Genomic DNA, 12,603 nt, shown 5'->3' with positions numbered 1-12,603 from the left:
AGCTATTTACTTTAAATTTAAGATATTTCTTTTAAGTTGGGAATCTTCGTTCTCTTCTGTACCTATTATTCTTAAGTTTGGTCTTCTCATTGTGTCCTGGATTTCCTGGATGTTTTGGGTTAGGAGCTTTTTGCTTTTTGCATTTTCTTTAACTGTTGTGTCCATGTTTTCTTTGGTATCTCTGCCCCTGTGATTCTATCTTCACTCTCTTGTATTCTGTTGGTGATTCTTGTGTTTATGATTCCTGATCTCTTTACTAGGTTTTCTATCTCCAGTGTTGTCTCTCTTCGTGTTTTCTTTATTGTGTCTAATTCCATGTTTAGATCCTGGATGGTTTTGTTCAATTCCTTCATCTATTTGGTTGTGTTTTCCTGTAATTCTTTAAGGTTTCTCTCTCTCTCTCTCTCTCTCTCTCTCTCTCTCTCTCTCTCTCTCTCTCTCTGTCTCTCTCTCTCTCTCTCTCTCTCTCTCTCTCTGTGTGTGTGTGTGTGTGTGTGTGTGTGTGTGTGTGTGTGTGATGTGTATGTATGTGTGTTTTCTCTTTAAGGGCTTCTACTTGTTTACCTGTGTTCTCCTGTATTTCTTTAAGGGAGTTATTTATGTCCTTCTTAATGTTCTCTATCATAATCATCATCATCCTGAGATGTGATTTTAAATCCAGCTCTTGCTTTTCTAGTGTGTTGGGATGTCTCATATTCGCTGTAGTGGGAGAACTAGGTTTTGATGATGCCAAGTAACCTTGGTTTCTGCTGCTTAGGTTCTTATGCTTGACTCTTGCCATCTGGCTATCTCTGATGTTAGTTGGTCTTGCTGTCTCTGACTGGAGCTTGTCTGTCCTGTGGGCCTGAGAGCTTGTGAGCTTGTGAGTTTGTGAGCCTGTGAGTGTGTGAACCTGTGATCTTTGGAGTGAGAATGCTTCTAGCAGACCAGCTCTCTGCTGGCAGGTTTTGGGTCCAAGAGCTGTGGCATAGCCCCAACTCTGGGCACAGATAGAGACCAGAAGGGTCCTGTCCTGGTCACCTAGGGGCTTCTGTACCCCTCATTCTCCCTGTGTCTCTCTTTGGACAGTCAATGAAGAGAAAGTGGGGTCCCATCTGTGTGCTGTGGGCTTAGGAGGGAGAGTGCTCCTGGCAGACCAACTTTCTGCAGGCAGGTTTTGTTTCCTAAGGTTGTGGAACAGCCCCCGCTCTGACCTTCAAAGGAGACCTAATACCAATACTCTTCAAACTATGCTACAACATAGAAACAGAAGGAACACTAATCAATTCGTTTTTTGAAGCCATAATTTTGCTTATACCTAAACCACACACAGACCCTACAAAGAAAGAGAACTTCAGACCAATTTCCCTCATGAATATCAGTGCAAAAGTACTCAATAAAATTCCTGCAAACCAAATCCAAGAACACATCAAAATGATCACTCAGCATGATTAAGTAGGCTTCATCCCAGGGATGAAAGGATGGCTCAGTATATGGAAATTCATCAGTGTAATTCACAATATAAACAAACTCAAGGAAAAATAACCATATGGTCATCTCATTAGATGCCAAGAAAGCATTTGACAAAATTTAACACCCCTTCATGATAAAAGTCTTGGAAAGATCAGAATTCAAGGTCCATACCTAAACATAGTAAAAGTAATATACAGCAAACCAGTAGCCAACATCAAACTAAATGGAGAGAAACTTGAAGCAATGCCATTAAAATCAGGGACTAGACAAGGCTGCCTACTCTCTCCCTACCTATTCAATATAGTATTCAAAGTTCTAGCCAGAGCAATTAGACAACAAAAAGGGATCAACGGGGTACAAATTAAAAGGAAGAAGTCAAAATATCACTATTTGCAGATGATATGATAGTATACTTAAGTGACCCCCAAAATGCCACCAAAGAACTCCTAAACCACACTAACAACCTCAGCAATGTGGCTGGATATCAAATTAACTCAAACAAGTCAGTAGCCGCCTTCTCAAAGAATAAACGGACTGATAATGACATTAAGGAAATGATACCCATCGAAATAGCCACAAAAAATTTAAAATCCTTGGTTTGACTCTAACCAAGCAAGTGAAAGATCTGTATGCTAAGAACTTCAGGTCTCTGGAGAAAGAAATCAAAGATTTAAGAAGATGGAAAGACCTCCCATGCTCATGGAATGGCCAGATTAATATATTAAAAATGTCCATTTTTGACAAAAGTCATCTACAGATTTAGTGCAATCCCCATCAAAATTCCAATTTAATTCTTCATAGAGTTAGAAAGAACAATTTGCAAATTCATTTGCAATAAAAAAAACAACCCATGATATTGAAAACTATCCTCAACAGTAAAAGAACTTCGTAGGAATCTCTGACATCAAGCAGTATTACAGAACAATAGTGATAAGAACTGCATGTTGTTGATACAGAGACAAGCAGATAGATCAATGGAATAGAACTGAAGACCCAGAAATGAATCCACACACCTTTGGTTTCTTGATCTATGACAAAGGAGCAAAAACTCCTTTTTTCCATTGGAAAAAAGACAACAGTTTCAACAAATGTTGCTGGTTCAACTGGATGCCTGCATATAGAAGAATGCAAATTGACCCATACTTACTCTTTGTACAAAGCTCAAGTCCAAGTGGATCAAAGACCCCCACATAAAACCAGATCCACTGAAACTAATAGAAAAGAAAGTGGGAAAAAGCCCGGAACACATAGGTACAGGGGAAAATTTCCTGAACAGAACACCAATGGCTTATGCTCTAAGATCAAGAATCAACAAATGGGACCTCATAAAACTGCAAAGCTTCTGTAAGGCAAAGGACACTGTTGTGATGACAAAACGACAACCAACAGATTGGGAAAAGACCTTTACCAGTCCTACATCTGATAGAGGGCTAATATCTAATATATACAAAGAACTCAGGAAGTTAGACTCCAGAGAGCCAAATAACCCCATTTAAAATGGGGTACAGAGCTAAACAAAGAATTCTCAGCTGAGGAATATCGAATGGCTGAGAAGCACCTAAAGAAATTTTCAAAATCCTTAGTCATCAGGGAATTGCAAATCAAAACAACCCCGAGATACCACCTCATACCAGTCAGAATGGCTAAGATCAAAAACTCAGGTGATAGTAGATGTTGGCAAAGATGCCAAGAAATAGGAACATTCCTTCCTTCATTGCTGGTGGAATTGCAAGCTGGTACAACCACTCTGTGAATCAGTCTGGAAGTACCTCAGAAAATTGGGCATAGTACTACCTAAGGACCCAGCTATACCACTCCTGGGCATACACCCAAAAAATGCTCCATCATGTAACAAGGACACATGATCCACTATGGTCATAGCAGCCTTATTTATAATAGCCAGAAGCTGGAAAGAACCCAGATGTCCTTCAGTAGAGGAATGGATACGGAAAATGTAGTACATCTACACAATGGAGTACTACTCAGCTAATAAAAACAATGACTACATGAAATCTTTAGGCAAATCGACAGAACTAGTAAATATTATCCTGAGTGAGTTAACCCAGTCACAAAAGATCACATGTAGTATGCACTCACTGATAAGTGGATATTAGTCCCAAAACTTGGAATATCTAAGAAAAATTCAAAGATCATATGAAGCCCAAGAAGACCAAAATATGAATGTGTCATTCCTTTTTAGAAGGGAGAACAAATTACTCCCAGGAGGAAATACAGGGACAAAGAGTGGAGCAGGGACTGAAGAAAAGGTCTTCCAGAGTCTACCCCACCTGGGGATCTATCCCATATGCAGCCACCAAACCCAGTCACTATTGCTGATGCCAAGAAATGCTTGATGACAGGAGCCAGATATGGATGTCTCCTGAGAGGCTCTGCCAGAGCCCTACTAATACCGATAAGCATCGTTGCAGCTAACCATTGGACTGAAAAAGGGGACCCCAATGGAGGAGTTAGAGAAAGGACTGAAGGTTTGCAACACCATAGGAAGAACAACAGTATCAACCAAGCAGTCCCCACCAGAGCTCCCAGGGACTAAACCACCAACCAATGAGTACAACTGGAGGGACCCATGGCTCCAGCCACATATATAACAGAGGATGCCATTGTCTAGCATCAATAAGAGGAAAAGCGCTATGAAGGCTCATTTCCCCAATGTAGGGTAATGCCACGTGGTTGAAGTTGGAGTGGGTGGGTGGGAGCGGGACCATCCTCATGGAAGCAGGGGGAGAGGCGGAAGAGTATGGGAAGGAGGGAAAGGGGATAATAGTTGAAATGTAAATACATTAAATATCCAAGAAAAATAAAATAAAAACGTCAGTTCATGATTCTATTAGAGTTCTCTAGAGGAACAGGATACATATATTTTAAAATAACACATTAACATAGTATATTAATTAACTAATTAGTTATTGTTATATATTATAATAATTATTATATTATAATATATTATATACCAAATGTATTTACCAATATATAATATAAATGTATGCTACAAATATAAAAATATATTGCAAATATATAGTATAAACTATAAATATATATTATAAATACATTAAATATATTATACGTAATATTATATAATTATAATATGATCATTATAGTGTATATTGCATCATTAATTAATATAATTAAAATAATTAATCATCTATATATGGTCAATCATCTATGTATATATGTATGTATGATACATACACACACACACATATATATATATATATATACATACATATACAGCTTTAAAACAGTAAGAACAGCAGAATCATATCGAGTTACTGAGAGCCCGTTAGTTACTTGGTCCTTGAGGGTAATGCCTCAATAGTTCCACAGTAGCTGTCTCTCCATGTGGGAGAGGCAAGAACTGGAAGTGACTCAGCACACAAAGATGGGGTGCTTCAAAAGTCCCAGCCTGACATGGGAAGAAGATTCCTTGTGAACAGCTTGTCCCACGTCCGTGGTGAAAGCTTGGGAACACTAGTTCCGATGTTAGTGAAGGAATCAGCAGCAGCAGCACTGGGCAAGTAATGGCAAGAGAGAAGCTAGGAAATGATGAGATATTCCTTTTGAATGCACCATTTATTTGAGCTACTTCCAGAAGGTGCTACCCTGAGTCAGGGAGGGTCTCTCCACATCAATATGGGCAATCATGACAGTTCTTTGAGTGAAGTGATTCTGCTTTGTGACAAATTGGAATTAAAACCAACGATAGTGCAGTGTTCTGGATCAAAGGAGCTTTGATATCCAGTCCTGCCTTTACTAATCCGCAGGAAGAAGTGATACAGGGGGCGATATTCTAGTCCTGCGAGTTGTTCTCGGGCATGTGGGTCTCCGTCTCTGGTCTGTGAATTTCACCCATGTTTCCCACGTCCATCCACAAGATGCAGGACAGAGTGGCCAAAGGAGTCTGGGATTATGCATTTCTCTTTATCTTGGCTAGGAATTGACAAAACTCAGGTCAACCTCTGATAAAATGGGCTGTCTTTAGGATAAACCCTTCTAAACATAAGAACAGAACGTCCTGTTGCATTTTAGTACTGTTACATTTCCTTTCCTGTGCCAAAAGTAGGATGCGGTTATTCTAGCTGTTCCTTGTGAGAACATTGTCTGGAGCCTGAGTGACAGTCACAGAAGTACAGTGACTTCCAATGTACACATTCCAGACTTGCGTGGATTGGGCTCTGTAAATCATGAGTGGCTCTGCTCCACTTGGGAAAACCCACACTAGGTCCTTATCAAGTGAGGGTGGAGTCTCTCTCTGTGTCTACTGCTGTGTCTCTGATGTAGTGTCTGTCCTAGTATGTTACCTCTCAAATGCGTAAAGGGCTTTCATGTTTTTCAGCCTTTTCCTTGTTGCTGAAGTGAAATGAAGACTTCCAAGCACTTTATCTGTTGAATCAGAAAATGGAATTCTCTAAAATTGCCCATTAACTTATTAACAGTTAATGATTTCTCCGTGACATGAGTAATTATGGTTTTACCAAATGTGAATCCTTTAGAGAACATGACTAAACTTTCTGGCATGGTGGGATGTTGTATTCCAGTAATGCAAACATCCTGGAATCTGAGGTAGAAACACCTCAAGGTCAGCTTGGGTGAGCAAAATGTGAGGGCATGAAGAATAAATCAAGAGATTTCTCATATTTTGAAAAAATGTGGGAGTAACCACGTGATGAGAGCATAATTATTATTGTTGAGGTAACTGATCTGAGTCGTATTTCCCGAATGCCTAAATATACCCATGGATTTCTAGGTATTTTGACATATATTATTGTATGCTTAATTCCTATATGTACATATCAGTTTAATAGACTTTTTTTTTATTAACTTGAATATTTCTTATATACATTTCGAGTTTTATTCCCTGTCCCGGTTTCCGGCCAAACATCCCCCACCCTCCACCCCTTCCTTATGGGTGTTCCCCTCCCAACCCTCCCCCCGACAGTCTAGTTCACTGGAGGTTCAGTCTTAGCAGGACCCAGGGCTTCCCCTTCCACTGGTGCTCTTACTAGGCTATTCATTGCTACCTATGAGGTCAGAGTCCAGGGTCAGTCCATGCATAGTCTTTAGGTAGTGGCTTAGTCCCTGGAAGCTCTGGTTGCTTGGCATTGTTGTACATATGGGGTCTCAAGCCCCTTCAAGCTCTTCCAGTTCTTTCTCTGATTTAATAGACTTTTTAAAGCAACAAAATGATTCATACAAAGAAGTATTTCATTATGACATTTTCACATATGTGTCTTTATACAGTTTCCTTTTATTCAGCCCCCACCCACTACCATTACACATACTCTTTCATTTTTAAATTGGTAATCTCTCTCTCTCTCTCTCTCTCTCTCTCTCTCTCTCTCTCTCTCTCTCTCTCTCTCTCTGTGTGTGTGTGTGTGTGTGTGTGTGTGTGGTGTATATACACTCATTAAAGCAAATGCTCCAGTGGATGTGTGGATATCAGAGGACAACTGGCAGGAATCAGTTCTGCTTTCTTGTGAATCCCTAGGATGTAACTGAGATTATTAGGCTTGATGACCAACACCTTTACCTACTCAGTTATCTTGTTGCCCATCCACTGTCCCCTTCTTTTTGGTCTCCTTTCTCCCCCCAAATAGTATCTCCTATTGCTTTTGCATTATACATATTGACTAGCCTCTCTTTTCACATACCCTGCTAGCATTTTCATACATTTTATACCATTTATATACATTTATATTTGATTTATATACATTTATATTAGGTTTATATACATTTATATACATGCTATACCATTTTTATACCAAAACACAATTTGAGGGATGTTAAGGTTTTTTTTATCCAGTTCATATTAATGGCAACATGACTGAATTTGGCTTGAACTTGGTCCTTCCAACTTATGATATCCCAGCTGATAACCAAGCTACTCATATGAATATTTTTCTCTATTTTTTGAAATAATTGCTATTTATTAGACCTTACAGAGGAAAAGGAAATTTAATTTCACAATAATCTAAAAGGACAGGAGTTAAGCTAGGGCTGTTAACCATTCTTGTATATGGACATGTCTTAGAATGAAGAATTATAGTGGCGGCTAAGTGGCAAGGGCTATTTCTCTAAAACTACATTAATAGCATGAACTCTCGTACGAAAAGTAACATTATCATTCTACTTGTACTGACCCCAACTGCTTGCTGTGATTAACCACTGAAGGATAAACTGTTGTTTTGAGTTTAATCGTTACTGCTCTGCTCTGTCGACATATTGTAGATTCTGAGCGATTTGTGAGCTATGACAGTGGACTCTGATGAAGTTAAGAACTCAGGAAGGAAACTGGTCCAGATGATGTGATAATCAGCTTTTCAAATGATGCGCTGCTTTTAATTTAAAGTAACATTTTCGTTATCCGTTCATCAGCCGAAGGGCATTCAGGTTTGTTTCCTTTCCAGCTACTATGAATAAAATGGCAGCAACATGTCTGAGCGGGCATCTCAGGAGCAGTCTCCTTCAGGTGGATGCCAAGAACTGCTATCGATAGGCCACTGACTAGGTTCATTTTTAACTTTTTGAGAATTCTCTACCCTGATGTCCACAGTGGCTGTACCACCTTACAATCCTAACATCAGTGAAGGCACGAAAGAGAATTCTCCTTTCTCCACATCCTCCTTGGCATTTTTTTGTCAGCTGTTTTTTTTTTTTTTTTCATCTTTGCCATTCTGACTTGATATTTGATAAAGAAATGAGGTTTGCTTAAATAAGACAAATGTCCAAGCTCAGCTAGTCCTATGAGCACGAGTTTCGCCACAGATACATGGTCAGATTATGGCAGGAAGACAGTGATTCAGAGGCAGGTGTGTGTCTTTTCAACAAGCCACTCTCATGAGGACTCACTGAGACCCTGTGAGGACGACATTAATTCTTTACAAAGTTGTTATTCAAAGTAACCTAGCTATTTTCCACTGGGTTCCATAAATGGAAGAAGGGTTCACCATTTCACAACACTGCCACACTGGTGGCCAGGTTTCCATAAAATGAATCTCTATGAGTCATGTCTAAACCTTCATATGGGATTAGTTATCAAAGATCTGAAACATGTGGAGTTCACTCTCAGGAGTGAAGCCTTGTGGCTTTCAAATTAATTACTTAAAATTCGACTTATTCACAATGAATTTAGTACTGACAGTGTTTTGATTACCGAGTAAGGAAAATACATCACTTTCCCTCCTTGTTTGTTAGACATTTCTCAAACCAATGAGAATGTGGAAGCTATGTAGCATTCAGGAAGATGAATGATTGTTCATGGATCCAAATGGCAGGTGTATGCATTTCTTAGGCTTATCTTCGTTCTGTTTATACAATTGTGTTTAATACAGATATTGGATTAATTGTATTCTATCAACAGACAAAACTGCTAACTACACAGTTTGCTTCAAACTTCCCACTGCAAGGTGCTATTTTGAATTTCTCCTGTAAACTTTAGAGGCTCTCTTGGTTTAGCGTCGTGCTTCATGAATTAGAGGGTTTTATAGTGATATTAAAAAGAGTCATGGGGATTTAGCTCAGTGGTAGAGCGCTTACCTAGGAAAGCAAGGCCCTGGGTTCGGTCCCCAGCTCCGAAAAAAAAAAAAAAAAAAAAAAAAAAAAAAAAAAAAAAAAAGAGTCATGGAATTTTGAATCAGAAAGAAAGCTCAGACACCTTTTATTCCGTGGTTCTCAATTTCGAAGTGGGCTTGGGGTGCTACATAAAATTCTGTTTATATGGGGACTTGTTCGTGTTCTCAGAGTATTCAGTAGACTCCCGATGTGACTGACAGAAATGGAGCATCTAAAGCTACATATTAGAGATGAGGAAGCTGCTGCCTTGGGAACCAAGGCCTTTCTCCAAACCCTACAAGACTGGAGAGGAATGATGGATATTATTAGGACATCCATTTTGCTCTGACATCCATAAAGCCGAAACAGACATGAGAAAGCCTCTTCTATGGCTCACATAATTTATCAGAATCTGTTTGTCCGCAGTGTGGCCGTGCTGGATGAGTTAGTTATTCTGGGACAGTTTTAATTTTTCATGATAAAAATCCAAAACAGGAACAAAAAGTTAGGCATCGTTACCTTATTGAAGAACACAAGTATTTATTCAGACGTCATTTATCAAATCAGGTGCTGAGAAAGAAGATACGCTTGCGTTCTTTTCATTGCACTGACCTTGTGCTGTCGTGATCGCTGCAAACCCAGGAAGAATGGGGGCATGCTCACTCTTTTTTCTCTTTCATAAGTGGAGTGAACAGACATCTTGACAGAGCCCAGCTGCTACCTCGGTGGACTTAATGAGTTTCCTAAGGCACCCCACTGTGTCTCAATATTAAAGAAGCATATGGCATAGTTAATGTTTAAATGTGGATTTATTTGACTTTTTATCATGTGTTTTCCACCTGGGATTTCAGTTTCTTTAAGGAACCCTGTGTGTTTGTATACACGGCTACGAGGCTGTGTCAGTGGGTGTGAGCAGGGCAATTGTGGGAGTCTCACGGATAGGTAAATGAAATGCCTCTCTATTCTTAGTTGCTGTCAATAACCTTGTGGAGAAGAAAGTTGAAAAAAAAAAACAGGAACGCATTCTATCTTTAAAGCAATTTAAAGTATTTATGGCCTTTAAAAAAGAGATATACAAGAGTATAGAATATATAAGAATATAAAAATAAAACATGAAAAGTCGTAAAGGGAAGTGTCTGTTTGTCACCCAGGATATTATAAAATAGCGACATAAGAGCTCAGAAGCTAAACATAAGTATTCTTACAGAGATTGAATCTTTTACAGAGATTGAACCGATAAGTGATGTTTTAAGAGCAATATGGTAATCAGAGTCAGAAAAAAAAAAAGCCAAAAAAAAAAAAAAGTAAGTAATAAAATGAGAGTTCCCCTTCCTCCCTCTGGTGATTATTTTCCAGAATCACATTTGATAATGAGTCTCAAGCTATGTGTCTTCGTGTGCATCTTCCCACCCCATTGCACACCGCTAATTGCAGCGGAGCTGCACATGAGAATTAAGTCGATCCCTGGGGCCACCTGAAAGAGCCCCATGTTAGCTGCATTATGGCTCTGGGTTTTCATGTGCAGCTATTAGTTTCCAAGCTTTGACTTTGAAGACACTGATCAAAACCCACCAGTCTCTACCCAGCACAATAACTCTGTCAGAGGCCTGACAACACCTCATCACAACCACCTGATACTTACAAAGACGGGGATTTCAAAACCAGGAGATGGGAATGGCAAGGAGCCAAGGAGGGGTGGATTTACCCGATGTATTTGCTTAGGCTACTTGTGCTGAATAGAAGCTGTTTTTCTTACTCACATGGCTTTTTAATTGGGACATTTCTACCACAGGTACCACAGCCCGGCAGGCTACAGAAGACAGAAGGCTCTAATGCAAAACTTTCAAAGCCATCTTCATCACACTTTATTATAAAAATGAGCAAGATGTTTTCTTGTTCCTACAATAATTTCTCCCAAAGTATAAATAGATATTTAGTTATATTTGAGGAGCTGATTTACATATCTTCTTCGGGTGCAGTCAGCAGAATATATTTAAGAATAAACACCAGCATCTATCCTGTTTTAAGGTAATCACTTTGGTTTTCAAAACTGGGTGGGGGGATAGGAACTCCCTAAGAACGCTTTTAACTGTTTCTTTAAGGCCAACTGGCAAGGCTTCACAACAGTGCCATTCAGAGAGAAAGAGTGCCTTTGAAATCAGCTTGACAGGAATAAAAACGTATCTAATTTGCCTTTGCTTATTCGGCAGAGTAAAAGGAAAAGATGTTTCAAATTTCTAGTTGGGTAAGTACCAGAAAAAGTCTTGCTTTGAGTTCTGACTTACTGCTGTTTACATGGTGGGGTGTGGCAAAGAAAAACAAAAGCAAAGAGAGAAGAGGAGAATTGTTCCTGAAGTTTACTAGAAGAAGACTTGGAAATGAAAGACTTTAGGACTTTTATTTTAAATTTGCAAAGGAAATACCTTCCCTTTTTTTAAAGAAAAATTTATTTTATTTTCAATTGTGTGTATGTGCATGTGTACTGTGTATGTGCGCACGTGCACGTGTGTGTGTGTGTGTGTGTGTGTGTGTGTGTGTGTGTCTGTGTGTATAAATGCCACTGTTAGTGAAGGTGCCAGAGAGGCTAGAAAGAACATAGGATTCCCTGGAATTAGAATTACAGGCATTTGTGACCTGAAATAGGTGCTAGGATCTGAACTCCGGTGTTTTCAAGAGAAGCATGAACTCTTAACCATGAAGACATTTCTTCATCCCCACACCTTGACTTTAAAGTGGCACTGCTGTTAGGTAGGACTCTTGGTTTCTGATGAGCAAGCCAACCAGGCCAACTCTGAGTCACCAGCAGGGCTACCCAGCAGGGGGGTGTTCTTACTTCCATGGCAGCTGCCACCATGCTGCTGATTTGTGCCGAGAAGTTGGACATTTTAAGGAGTCCGAATATTAGATTATCCTAGGAAGAAATCCTCCGAGACAATTGGTTGTCTCTGTAAAATAGTAAGTGGCCTCAATAAAGAGTCTTGAGCATCGCGTGTGCGATAGTCTGCAAGTCAACAGATTCTTTTGTAGCAGATTGGTTAACTTAGCACTTTGTGCCAGTCTGTGTAGATTTTCCAGAGACCCATCAGGGTATGTGATGTCATGATTGGAGATTTTGCTACAGTTCGCTTTTATCCCCCACATCACACTTCACCTCTTATCAAGTAAAATTTTCTTGGATTATTTTCCTTGTGGAATTTCAGGTTTGTTACTCTTAATTCGGGAAAGTGAAACATTAATTTCTTGGGCTTGTCTACTTACTTGATTTTTCTTTTTGTTTTTTATTTCTTAAAGCAAGAAGACATGGGGCGATGACCAAATGAAGTACATAGTAGAATTCAAATTCATGGACATTTTAGGGAAGCAATTTCTGACATAAATCAAAAGGTTTAAAAGTATTTGCAACATTCAGTCAGCGTTTATACCTGTGAAGCCTTATTCTAAGCAAATAATTTGATCTCTAAAGTCTCTTTTGAGGAACACGTATTCATGTCCTTTAAAAGAGGAAGACATGAAATAATATTAATAATGCAAAGTAGAATAATTATATAACATAAAATGTGAAATATCAGTTTGGCATGTCTG

The sequence above is a fragment of the Rattus rattus genome, chromosome 1, assembly GCF_011064425.1.
Source record: "Rattus rattus isolate New Zealand chromosome 1, Rrattus_CSIRO_v1, whole genome shotgun sequence".
Taxonomy (NCBI): domain Eukaryota; kingdom Metazoa; phylum Chordata; class Mammalia; order Rodentia; family Muridae; genus Rattus; species Rattus rattus.
The sequence above is the reverse complement of the archived record's forward strand: the minus strand, read 5'-3'. Positions refer to the sequence as shown.